Consider the following 11500-nt stretch of genomic DNA (forward strand, 5'->3'; position numbering starts at 1 on the left):
AGGACACTGCTCTGGACACTCAGCATAGAAAGTAGCCTATATTGTTGCTGTAACTGTTCTTTCCAGGAAAGGTAAGTCCTATTAAATGTAATGTAACGGTTTCTCTAACGCAGTGGTTCTCAAACTTTTTCATGTCAAGGACCCCCCAAAATGACATGTATTTGGCCGTGGACCCCCATCTCAAATGTTTTGTTCCAGGGACCCCCGCGGAAGCAAAGATTTGAGTTACGAATGTTCGCTTAAAATATATATATATATAGCCTATATTCAAAGATTTGCAAAAAATTGAAGATTTTTCAAAAAAATTGCAGATCTACAAGCTCAAAGCGCGCTTTGAGCTTGTAGATCTGCTATTTTTGAATAGCCAAAGTATAAAAGGTTAAGATTATTGTGACACTATATTAACACATTGCTGTGGACCCCCCAAGGACCCCTGGGGGTCGCCGGACCCCACTTTGAGAACCAATGCTCTATGTGTCCCTGTCCCATTTAAGCCTAATTTAGGTTTCGTCGTAAAACGGTGTCACTGATCGCCGAAATATAACTGATTAGTGCGTCGCGTTTTAATAACTTAATTTCGGCCAAATTAAGGCACCGACGTGCAACGAGCTTTTACACTTTTAGACGTGTGTTTGTTCGCTTATATGTCGTGAAACCTACATGATCATGCATCAGGTTATTATGGGAATTATAATGCGAATGTATATGCGTTCTATGGACATAAAATGGTCTTAAAGTAATGTAAAGTATCCATGATGTGAACACGGGACATCATTATCAGACTTCATTTTATCGTTCAACTTATCTTGTGTATGCCCCCAAAATGACTGGATATACAGGTTTTGTAGCAATTTGTAGAAATATTAGACCCTAATTGTCGAACGTTTAAGCATTTTCTAATCATGTATAGCCTACTTTACTTTACTTAAAAACATTTGCCAAATATGTATATATTTTTTTTACATTTTGGACAACATTTTGGCCAATTTTACATCGAGGTGCCCAGATGTCTGTAGTGCCCACCTATCCTGTTACCACTGTAAAATGCATATGTAGGCTAGATATGGTGTAAGCAGTGGTGGAAAAAGTACTCAAATTCTTTACTTAAGTAAAAGTACCAATACTGCAAAATAAAAATACTCTGTTACAAGTAAAAGTCCAGAATAAAAAATTTACTTGAGTAAAAGTACAAAAGTATTGGCATCAAAATGTACTTAAAGTACCAAAAGTAAAAGTACTAAAATGTTTGAAAATAGCAGATCTACAAGCTCACAACGCGTCGCTTCGCGACGCGTTGTGAGCTTGTAGATCGGCTATTTTCAAATAGCCTATGTATAAAACAGGGCTAAAGTGGTTAATGTTTCATAATATCATAATTTATATCTGAAAAGTAACTAGTAACTAATGTTCTCAAATAATTGTAGTGGAGTTAAAGTACAATATTTGCCTCTGAGATGTAGTGGAGTAGAAGTAAAAGTATTGGAAATTGGAAATACTCAAGTAAAGTACAAATACCTCAAAATTGTACTTAAGTACAGTACTTAAGTAAATGTACTTATAGTTACTTTCCACCACTGGGTGTAAGGCCATTGAAAGACATGCAGGGACACACCTTACGCATGTTGCCTAGACATTTTAAGCTACATATTTTCTTTGGAAATGTCACATATCTGCCATTATTCTAGTTGAATCCATCTTGTTTTCATACAGTAGGGCAGGCTATGTCTGCCCTGTTTTATGAAGATAATGATTTGTGGGCATGCCTAGGACAGGGGTCTTCAACAGGGAGTCCGGGACCCCTAGGGGGTCCTCAGAGTTACTACAGGGGGTCCGCCAAATCTTTGTGCGATACGATTTTTTCCCTTTTACATTAACCACTTCAACCCTAGCATCCCTTTTCTGAGGAGAACTTTAGCCAAAAATAGCAGATCGACAAGCTCACAACGGAGATCGTCTATTTTTGGCAAAGAGTTATAGGTGTATAGGGAAAAAAGAGCAGCAAAATGTTATCTGAAACACAATTTTATACAATACAGAGGGGGTCCCTGCTTCATCTCTCTCTCAGCTAGAGGGTCCTTGGCCTGAACACGTTGAAGACCCCTGCTATAGGAGTTAAACAGGGTCAAGTTGGGGCTCAAACCTTTGTTTTTTACCCTCTCAGTATCCATACATACACATAATGCAGAAATATACAGACACATAAACCTGTTTGTGTGCTACTCCTGTCTCTGCAGATAACTTAGTGATCTGTAAACAGGCTGTCTAACTGACAGGATCAACTAGTAATTAATCTGTCTATTCTGTCGGACAGATCGTAAACTATGCTATAGGACAGATCATTAAGTAAACTATTCTCTCCTATAGAGCGTTGGTTCTCAAAGTGGGGTCCGGGGACCCCCAGGGGTCCTTGTGGGGTTTCCAGGGGGTCCCCAGCCAAATGTGTTAACATAGCATCACAATAATTTTAACCACTTTAACCTTTTATATTTTGGCTATTCAAAAATAGCAGATATAGAAGCACATAGTCTGCTATTTTTGAAAAATCGTGAATATTTGAGCAAATCTTTGAATATAATATTTTTTAAAGCAAACATTTGTAACTCAAATCTTTGCTTCTGGGGGTCCCTGGAACAAAAAATTTGGACATGGGGGTCCGCAACCAATTACATATCATTTTGGGGGTCCTTGACATGAAAAAGTTTGAGAACCACTGCTATAGAGGACATGATCATTAGTAAACTATTCTATCCTATAGGACACGATCATTAGTAAACTAAACTGTCTATACTGCTGGGACAGGATCATTAGCAAACTGTCAGGACTGCAACCTATTAAGTCCAGAATTGTCTCTTAGCAGCGGTGTAAAGTAACTAAGTACATTTACTCAAGTACTGTACTTAAGTACAGTTTTGAGGTATTTTTTGACTTTACTGGAGTATTTCCAGTTTTCTATACTTTTACTTCTACTCCACTACATCTCGGAGGAAAATGTTGTACTTTTACTCCACTACAATTATTTGAAAACTTCAGTTACTAGTTACTTTGCAGATATAAGTGTGTATTGTAAGACATACATTAACCACTTTAGCCCTATTTTATACTTTTTATAAATATAACTATTTTCAAACATTTTAGTACTTTTACTGTTGGTACTTTAAGTTATTTTGATGCCAATACTTTTGTACTTTTACCCAAGTAACATTTTGAGCACACAGGCCTTTTACTTGTAACAGAGTCTTTTTTTTTATTGTGGTATTGCTACTTTTACTTAAAGTTGTACAATGCGAAATCACAACTAACGATTTTTAGCAACCTCTGCTGGTCACTACCGTCACTGCATAGAATTTCCGTAATCCTCGATTACCCAGAATTCCATTCGTTTTCACCGGAAGCCGGAAGCGTTTCAAAAAGCGATCTTTTAATTGTTTTATACTATATCTACGGATCGTTTCTCTTAGCCAGTGGAGCATTAGTTACCATGAGCTGTGCTTTCTTTTTCTGTTCTTTTTCGATCTTCCAATCCTACATTATCTTAAAATCAGCGTGAGGTTCCTTTTTGTTAATAGCGCGGTAGTTCCTGGCCAAACAGGAAACCGTTGCGGTAGTTCCTGAGGACGTCGGCCACGACGTCATGACGTTGGCCAGGAACGTCATTTTCCCGGGAAAGTCCCGTACACGTTCAATAGAAAATATATAAATAAAAGGCTTCCGGGGGTGAAATTCACGGAGTGGGTGTTGTGAAACTTTTGCCACTCGCAAAAGATATACAATTTAACTTTAGTTTTGTTGAAAACGTTACCTAGTATTACTTTAAGTAAAACATGCTTATGAGTACTTCTTCCACCACTGAGTAGCAAACTGTACATCAGGACTGCAGCCTATTAAGATCCAGAATTGTCTCTTGGTGCGGTAGTAAGTGTATTTACAAGAACGTGTGAGGTTCGTGCACTCTGTGTTGTTGAGACATTGTTGCAACATTGCTTCCTAAAAGGAGGAAAGGGCCAAGGGGCCTCTGCAACGGTCCCAGCAGGAGCCCGCTCTAGCACAGCTAATGTCTAATCCCATTAAAATCAAATTCAACATAAAGTGGAGCTGCCAAGAGAATGTAGAACTATCACAAATGACAATATATCATGTATTTTGTAATCAAACTAATCGATTTAATTGATTATAAAAAATAAATAAAATTAATAATTTAATATAATAATAGATTAAATACTCAATCCCTATTTTTGGGACAGGACATTATAGGTGTGTTGTCACTGTTGTGAGCTTGTTGATCTGCTACTTTCACTATTATTACACGACACTGTTGTGCAAGGTATAAAACATTATTCTTAAGTGGTTATAGATCCATTGATATATATATACATATATATATATATGTATATATATATATATATATATATATATATATATATATATATATATATATATATATATATATATATATATATAAACTATTCAATGAATTGAAAAAGTAAACGATAGAATAATCGCGAAGGAAATAATGGATATTTGCAGCCCTATATTTCCATCATCTCCCCACCTGCTATGCACAGCTGTTTTGCATCGCTCTCTCTAAAGTCGTACAGCTAATATCTACTGATGGGTGTTGTTGTAGGGCAGTGCATGGTTTTCACCCTTTTTCATGCCAAGGACCCCTAAATTGATAGACCCCCATCTCAAAATGTTTTGTGCCAGGGACCCCCCCAGAAGCAAAGATTTGAGTAAAAAATGTTCGCTTAAAAAAAAATATATATATATATATATATTCAAAGATATGCACACATTTTCACGATTTTTCAAAAATAGCAGATCTACAAGCTCATAGCGCAGCACTTGGTGCCGCGCTATGAGCTTGTAGATCTGCTATTTTTGAGTAGCCAAAGCTATGTGGTTAAAACGATTGTGACGCTATGTTAACTAATTTCGCTGGGGACCCCCTGGCACTCCCCCAAGGACCACTGGTGGTCCCCGGACCACTGGTTGAAAACCACTGTTGTAGGGGACTAGGGGTCCCTCTTAGCTGAACAGTGTTGTAAGGTGGTCCCTCTAGGCTGAACAGTGTTGTAAGGGGGTCCCTCTAGGCTGAATACAGTGTTGTAAGGGGGTCCCTCTAGGCTGAACAGTGTTGTAAGGGGGTCCCTCTAGGCTGAACAGTGTTGTAAGGGGGTCCCTCTAGGCTGAATACAGTGCATGCAATGCTTTGGCGTACTACTTTTGGAAATGCCGCCAAAGTTCAGGTTGAAGCGGCTCAGATGAGATATATTACACTCAAGCCCTTGACCAGGGTATACCCCAGGGCTCTGTACGAGTAGGTCCACTTTTCATTTTACACCAGGGGTCTTCAACAGGGGTTCTGGGACCTCCAGGGGGGTTCCTCAGAGTAACTACAGGGGGGGGGGGGGGGCCGCCAAATCTTTGTGTGGTAGGGACACTAACCACTTGAACTAACCACTTGAACCCACCACCACTCTGAGGGGAACATTAGCCGAAAATAGCAGATCTACAAGCTCACCACGAGGCGTTGTGTGTGCTTGTAGATCGGCTATTTTCGTCAAAGAGGTTTGGTGTAGAGGGAAACAAAGAGCAGACTAAGTACAGGGCCAATGGCCAAGCTTACAAAGCATTGAAGGTTTAAAGCGGTTAAATGTCTGAAAAAACACATTTAACATGAATCTCTCAGCTATAGGGGAGTCCTTGGCCTGGAAACACGTTGAAGACCCCTGTTTTACACCGCCGAAAATAGCCGATCTTCTACAGTTAGATCGACTATTTCCGCTGAACGTTCCCCCCCCCCCTCCCTCCCCCCTCCCTGGAAACACAGGGACGGCTAGGGTTCATGTGGTTAAAGTGGATATTATGCAACCGGATCCGTCCTGTGTTACAGTATAGTATAGATGGGAAGCAACGACGTATGTTAACCCATTAAGACCCGGGAACGCATCTGTGCCATTTTAAGATTTCTTTGGGGCTATTCAAAGATAGCAGATCTACAAGTTCATGAGCTTGCTAGATCTGCTATTTTCCTCTTTAAAATCGTGAAAATGTGTGTGAATCTTTCAATATATATACATGTTTAAGAAAAATATGTATTCAACGTTTTGCACAAATTTTCAAGATTTTTCTAAATCAAGCTATGAGCTTGTACATCTGCAAAAAAAAATTAATAGCCAAAGAAATCTAAAAAATGACACAGATGCGTTCCCGGTCTTAATGGGTTAAAATAAGAGTCACTGGTCAGCACTCTAGAGATATGGGTATTTTGTAAGAACGGATACATGAATGCAAAAATGACCCCTCCATGCCCCCCGGACGCGGCCCCTGACCACCAATATATCTGAAATAATTGTACATTTGATGCTAGCAGTGCCTTGTTATAAAACGCTTTTAGGGGCCAGCTCCCAAGAGCGTCATTTCATCTGCCTTTTGTTTTCAGCGTGCTCAGCATGTCACTGTTCAGTGGTCGAAGAAGTACTCACATTTTTGTACCCAAGTAAAAGTACCAATACCACAATGCACAATGCTCACAATGCACAATGCTCACAACGCGTCGCAAAGCGACGCGTTGTGAGCTTGTAGATCTGCTATTTTCAAATAGCCTAAGTACTGTATGCATAGGGCTGAAGTGGTTAATGCATGTTTTGTAATAATAATCAAAATCTGCAAAGTAACTAGTAACTAAAGTTTTCAAATAATTGTAGTGGAGTAAAAGTACAATATTTGCCTCTGAGTTGTAGTGGAGTAGAAATATTGAAAATACTCCAGTAAAGTAAAAACAATACTCAACATTGTGCTCAAGTACAGTACTTGAATAAATGTAATTAATTACTTTCCACCGCTGTCTACAGCTAGTCTTAGTTTCATGCCTTGGCTTGAGAACCTATATCCTTCATTTTATACAAGCTCACAGATCTACAAGCTTAAAAAAAACACGTGGCGGCCGTGGGCTTGTATATCGCCTATTATCAGTGTGCGACACAGAAAACACAAGTAAGTACAAAGGGGCTTTTTTAGATGTCTTGACGAGGCAAACTTGCCCAACCCCCAATATCGCTACAACCATAGATGCAATTGCTAGCCTAATACCTGTCACCAATGACCCCAAGTTTAGTAACGGAGGTGCCAAATTTTGGACATAAACAAACAAAGGACACATGCTAAATTGTCTCTCGGATTACACAAACTGAAATGGACGAGTTTTGCTCCTAGATGATGAGATAATTGAAAAAAACGGATGGTAGCACTTTCAGCCATTAAGACCTAGAGAAGCATCTGCGTCATTTTTTGATTTGAGCTAAAAAGCGTTATTTTACACTTTGGCTATTCAAAAATAGCAGATCTACAAGCTCATAGCGCGGCACCGAGTGCCGCGCTATGAGCTTGTAGATCTGCTATTTTTGAGAAATCGTAAAAAGGTGTGCAAATCTTTGAATATATACTTTTTTTCAAGCAAACATTTGTGACTCAAATCTTTGCTTCTGGGGGTCCCTGGAACAACATATTTTGTGATGGGGGTCCTTGGCCAAATATATGTACATTTTGGGGTCCTTGACATGAAAAAGTTTGAGAACCACTGAAATAGTAACATAAGTTTTTCAAAAAAAAAAACAGACATTCTAAAAACAGACATTTTGTAGAATCGGCCTCGGGTCTTAAAGGGTTAAGCCTAGATCTGGTTGGCCCAGATTCTTTGAGACACTCATGCTGCTGACACTCATATTGAGAAACTCCCCACTGATGTCAGGACAGCAGAGTCACTGCCGATCTTTCGCCGCAGGCTGAAAGCCCACCTCTTCAGGAAACACTACCCTGACCCTTCCTCTCAGCCTTGCCTACTTGTTGTCAATTATGTGTACGAGCTCTTGTTTTATTGGATCTTGTTTTATTCGATACACTTATTTGTTTTAGCTCTTGCTCATTTGATTTTCCTATTTGTCTCGTCTGTTTAAGAAAGTAGCTAGCTGATATATTGCCCTTTTATCTTAGCGCTGGGTATACTCTTAGTTGCTTGTTTTAGAAGAGAATGCACTTAAAACTTCTGGTGATCAGTAGTTTTCCTGCCTACCCATGTTGAATGCACTTATTGTGAGTGGCTTTGGATAAAAAAGTGTCTGCTTTAAATGACCGTAATGTAATGTAATGTAATACTGGTATTAGGGGGTGTGGCCAAATCCTCAATTGTCTTGGAGGTGCAAACACAGGTATCAGCATTACTTTTGTGCGACGGATCGTAAAAGCTGCTACGTTATGTATTTTAGTGCAGGGACCTGCAACGGCTATGTTATGAAAAACCAAGACGGGGGGGGGGCTCTCTTGCGCAGCTGGCTTTATGCCTACACTTCTTAGGCATTATTTAATACTTTGAAAGCCATTTTAAAGTAGTGTAAACAGCCGATCTACAACCTCGCAACGTGTAGATGTAGATCGGCTATTTTCAATATTTGTTTTAATATTATTTTAAGTATTACAACTGCCATAGGGCCGGGGATGTCCGAATATTTCAAGCTCCCGTGCCACGAAAAGGAGCCAAATCCCCTTCACTTATTCGCATAGTACTAGGGCATTATTTCACTGTAGGCGTTATACATGATTTTTGTCTCCGCCAGGCCGAAAGGCATGGCGAGAGAGTATGTTTTGCACCGTGTGTCCTGTCCGAGTGCGAGCAGCTAATCTCTGGCCCTATTGGCCCGGTCGCTGCGAAACTGTGCACATACCAGGAGGCCGATTTGTGCAAAACCTACAGAATCCTACAGATTTCATCCAAACGTCATGCAAATCGGTACACAGTATCTCTATAGTCATGTGATCAACACAGATCTGTCCGATTTCCCATATTCCATCCTCATTGGCTAAGGTTGGCTTCCAAAGTTTGCAGGATTGGTCCGTTTTGAACCAAGTGCCTCAAATTATGCACGCAGCTTCCGATTTCCGTGAAATTTCACACGCACATTCCCACTAGGCCGAGGAAGAAATGCCACCCATTTCACATTGGCCTGTTATAGCGCCACCAGCAGGTCTAATTTAGCAAAACACATTTCTGGACCCAAATGCCTCAAATCATGAATGCAGTGTGCGATTGCCGTGAAAGGCCTAAGAATAAATGGCACCCTTTTCACATTGGCCTATTACACTGTAGCACCACCAGGAGGCCACAATAACGTACCTGACCTGGCGGAGACCTGCGCTCCGAGGTGAGCTTTTTTCTAGCTTGGTATTTTTTCCGTTTCGTCATAAAAGATGTATACCCTTATGACGGCTGTATACCAGTAGTTGCCAACCTTTTCAGAGCTCACTTGAACATCTCGAAAAGCGTTCGCGGAAACACCAGTGGTGTAAAGTAACTATAAGTACAGTACATCTACTCAAGTACTGTACCTATAAGTACAATTCTGAGGTACTTATACTTTACTGGAGTATTTCCAATGTTCTGTATACTTTTACTTCTACTCCACCACATCTTAGAGACAATTATAACATGTACGACTGCAGCCCACTTTTTTTTTTTTCAGAAATCCAGCTGTTGTCAGGAATTTATCTGGGGAGGACCGCACAGACGAAGGGGAAACGGGGGGTGCAGCACGTTAACCTTTTGACCCCGGAGGTCTCTCTGGGAGCGCTGCTTCCTCCCTGGTCCTTGTTACGCTGCAGATAGCAAAAGATTTAACCCATTGAGACCGGGCAACGCATCCGTGGAACCACGTTAACCATTATTTTATACTTTGGGCTATTCAAAAAAAATAGCAGATCTACGAGCTCATAGCCCGGCACCGAGTGCCGCGCTATGAGCTTGTAGATCTGCTATTTTTTTTTAAATCTTTTTTTGTGTGCAAATCTTTGAATGTATATATATATATAATGTATTTTTAAAGCAATTTTTTTTTTAACTCATTTTCAGATGGGGGTGTCCGCGGCCAAATACATATAATTTTGGAGCTCCTTGACATATATTATTATAGCAACATACGTTTTTCTTTTTTCTCCAGAAAACTGTTAGGATTTAGAAGGCATTTTGTAGCATCCCCCCCAGAAGCAAAGATTTGAGTAAAAAACGTCCGCTTTAAAAATATATATATTACATTCAAAGATTTGCACAAATTTTCAAGATTAAAAAAATAAAATTAAGCAGATCTACGAGCTCATAGCGCGGCTATGAGCGCTATGAGCTTATGAGCGCTATGAGCTTGTAGATCTGCAATTTTTTTTTTATAGCCAAAGTATAAGATAATGGTGAAAGTGGTTATAACATCTAAAATAACAGACTTTCCCGTCTTAATGGGTTAAAAGCCAAACGCAAGAATAGTACGCAACAGCATGACACCATGCCCTGTTTAATGTCTGCATGTGAAATAGATGGAAAGAAAGGATTCATTTCATAAATGCAATGACACGGTCACGTTTAAAAGCAAAAAAAATGTATTAGAAATAAATAGTTGCATTCATTACTTTATGCATGCAGTAATACATTACATAAATGACTTCATGCAATAAAGTCATTTATTGCAGTTCATCGTTCAGCCAAGAAATCATGTTTTTCTTTTTTCCTTTGTTGATTTCAATATGTATCAATCATGTTATGAGAGTGTCGAGATTGGATAATGATGATATAAGATATAGCATGAGGATAAAACAGCATATAGGTTATAGCGTGACTGGCCGACCATATGTAATCAGTGACTATTGTGTTGACTGTTTACAGTGCTTGAACTAGGTTTCCTGTGTGTCTATGTAGTCTCTGTTGTTGTACACCAACTGGCGAGAGAGAGAGAGAGAGAGAGAGAGAGAGAGAGAGAGAGAGAGAGAGAGAGAGAGAGAGGAGAGAGAGAGAGAGAGAGAGAGAGAGAGAGAGAGAGAGAGAGAGAGAGAGAGAGAGAGAGAGAGTGAGAGAGAGAGAGAGAGAGAGACGAGAGAGAGAGAGAGAGAGAGAGAGAGAGAGAGAGAGAGAGAGAGAGAGAGAGAGAGAGAGAGAGAGAGAGATTCTCTGAGAGTCATGTATAGAGTTTAGGTGATGCATTCTCAAGCAGCTGAAGCTTTATATCTTATGACCGTAACATGTATAAGGATGTTTTACTCCTCAAATAATTGTTGTGGAGTAAAAGTACAAGTATTGGAACTTGGAAATACTCAAGTAGAGTACAAATACCTAAAAATTGTAGATCTGCTATTTTCCAAAAAAAAATTATTTACTTTTGGTACTTTAAGTACATTTTGATACCAATAATTTTGTACTTTTACTTAAGTACATTTTTAATCCAGAATTTTACTTGTAAACAGAGATTCTACAGTACATTGCAGTATTCAGTAAAAAACATTTGAGTACTTTTTCCACCACTGCAAATCTTTTCAAGACTTTTTGAAAATAGCAGATCTACAAGCTCACGACTTATCGATCGGCTGTTTTCAAATAGCCGATCGTATATAGGTTTTAAAAAAGTGGTTAAACTGACACAGTGGCTTCTTTTTGGGCCGCGGTCCTGTTAAGTGCCCGTATATTTTC

At 39.5% G+C, this 11500-nt stretch overlaps 1 protein-coding gene across 1 annotated transcript in view; it reads left to right on the forward strand.

Annotated features, from left to right (window-relative positions):
• The window catches only part of LOC308080810 (calcitonin gene-related peptide type 1 receptor-like), a 44444-nt gene continuing 32944 nt past the window's right edge, over positions 1 to 11500 (forward strand). The window contains exon 1 of the mRNA XM_080422827.1: positions 1 to 71. The gene's annotated coding sequence lies outside the window, so the exon portion shown is untranslated. The remainder of the gene's footprint in view (positions 72 to 11500) is intronic.

Source organism: Gymnoscopelus braueri (assembly GCF_963280865.1).
Source record: "Gymnoscopelus braueri genome assembly, chromosome: 24".
NCBI lineage: Eukaryota > Metazoa > Chordata > Actinopteri > Myctophiformes > Myctophidae > Gymnoscopelus > Gymnoscopelus braueri.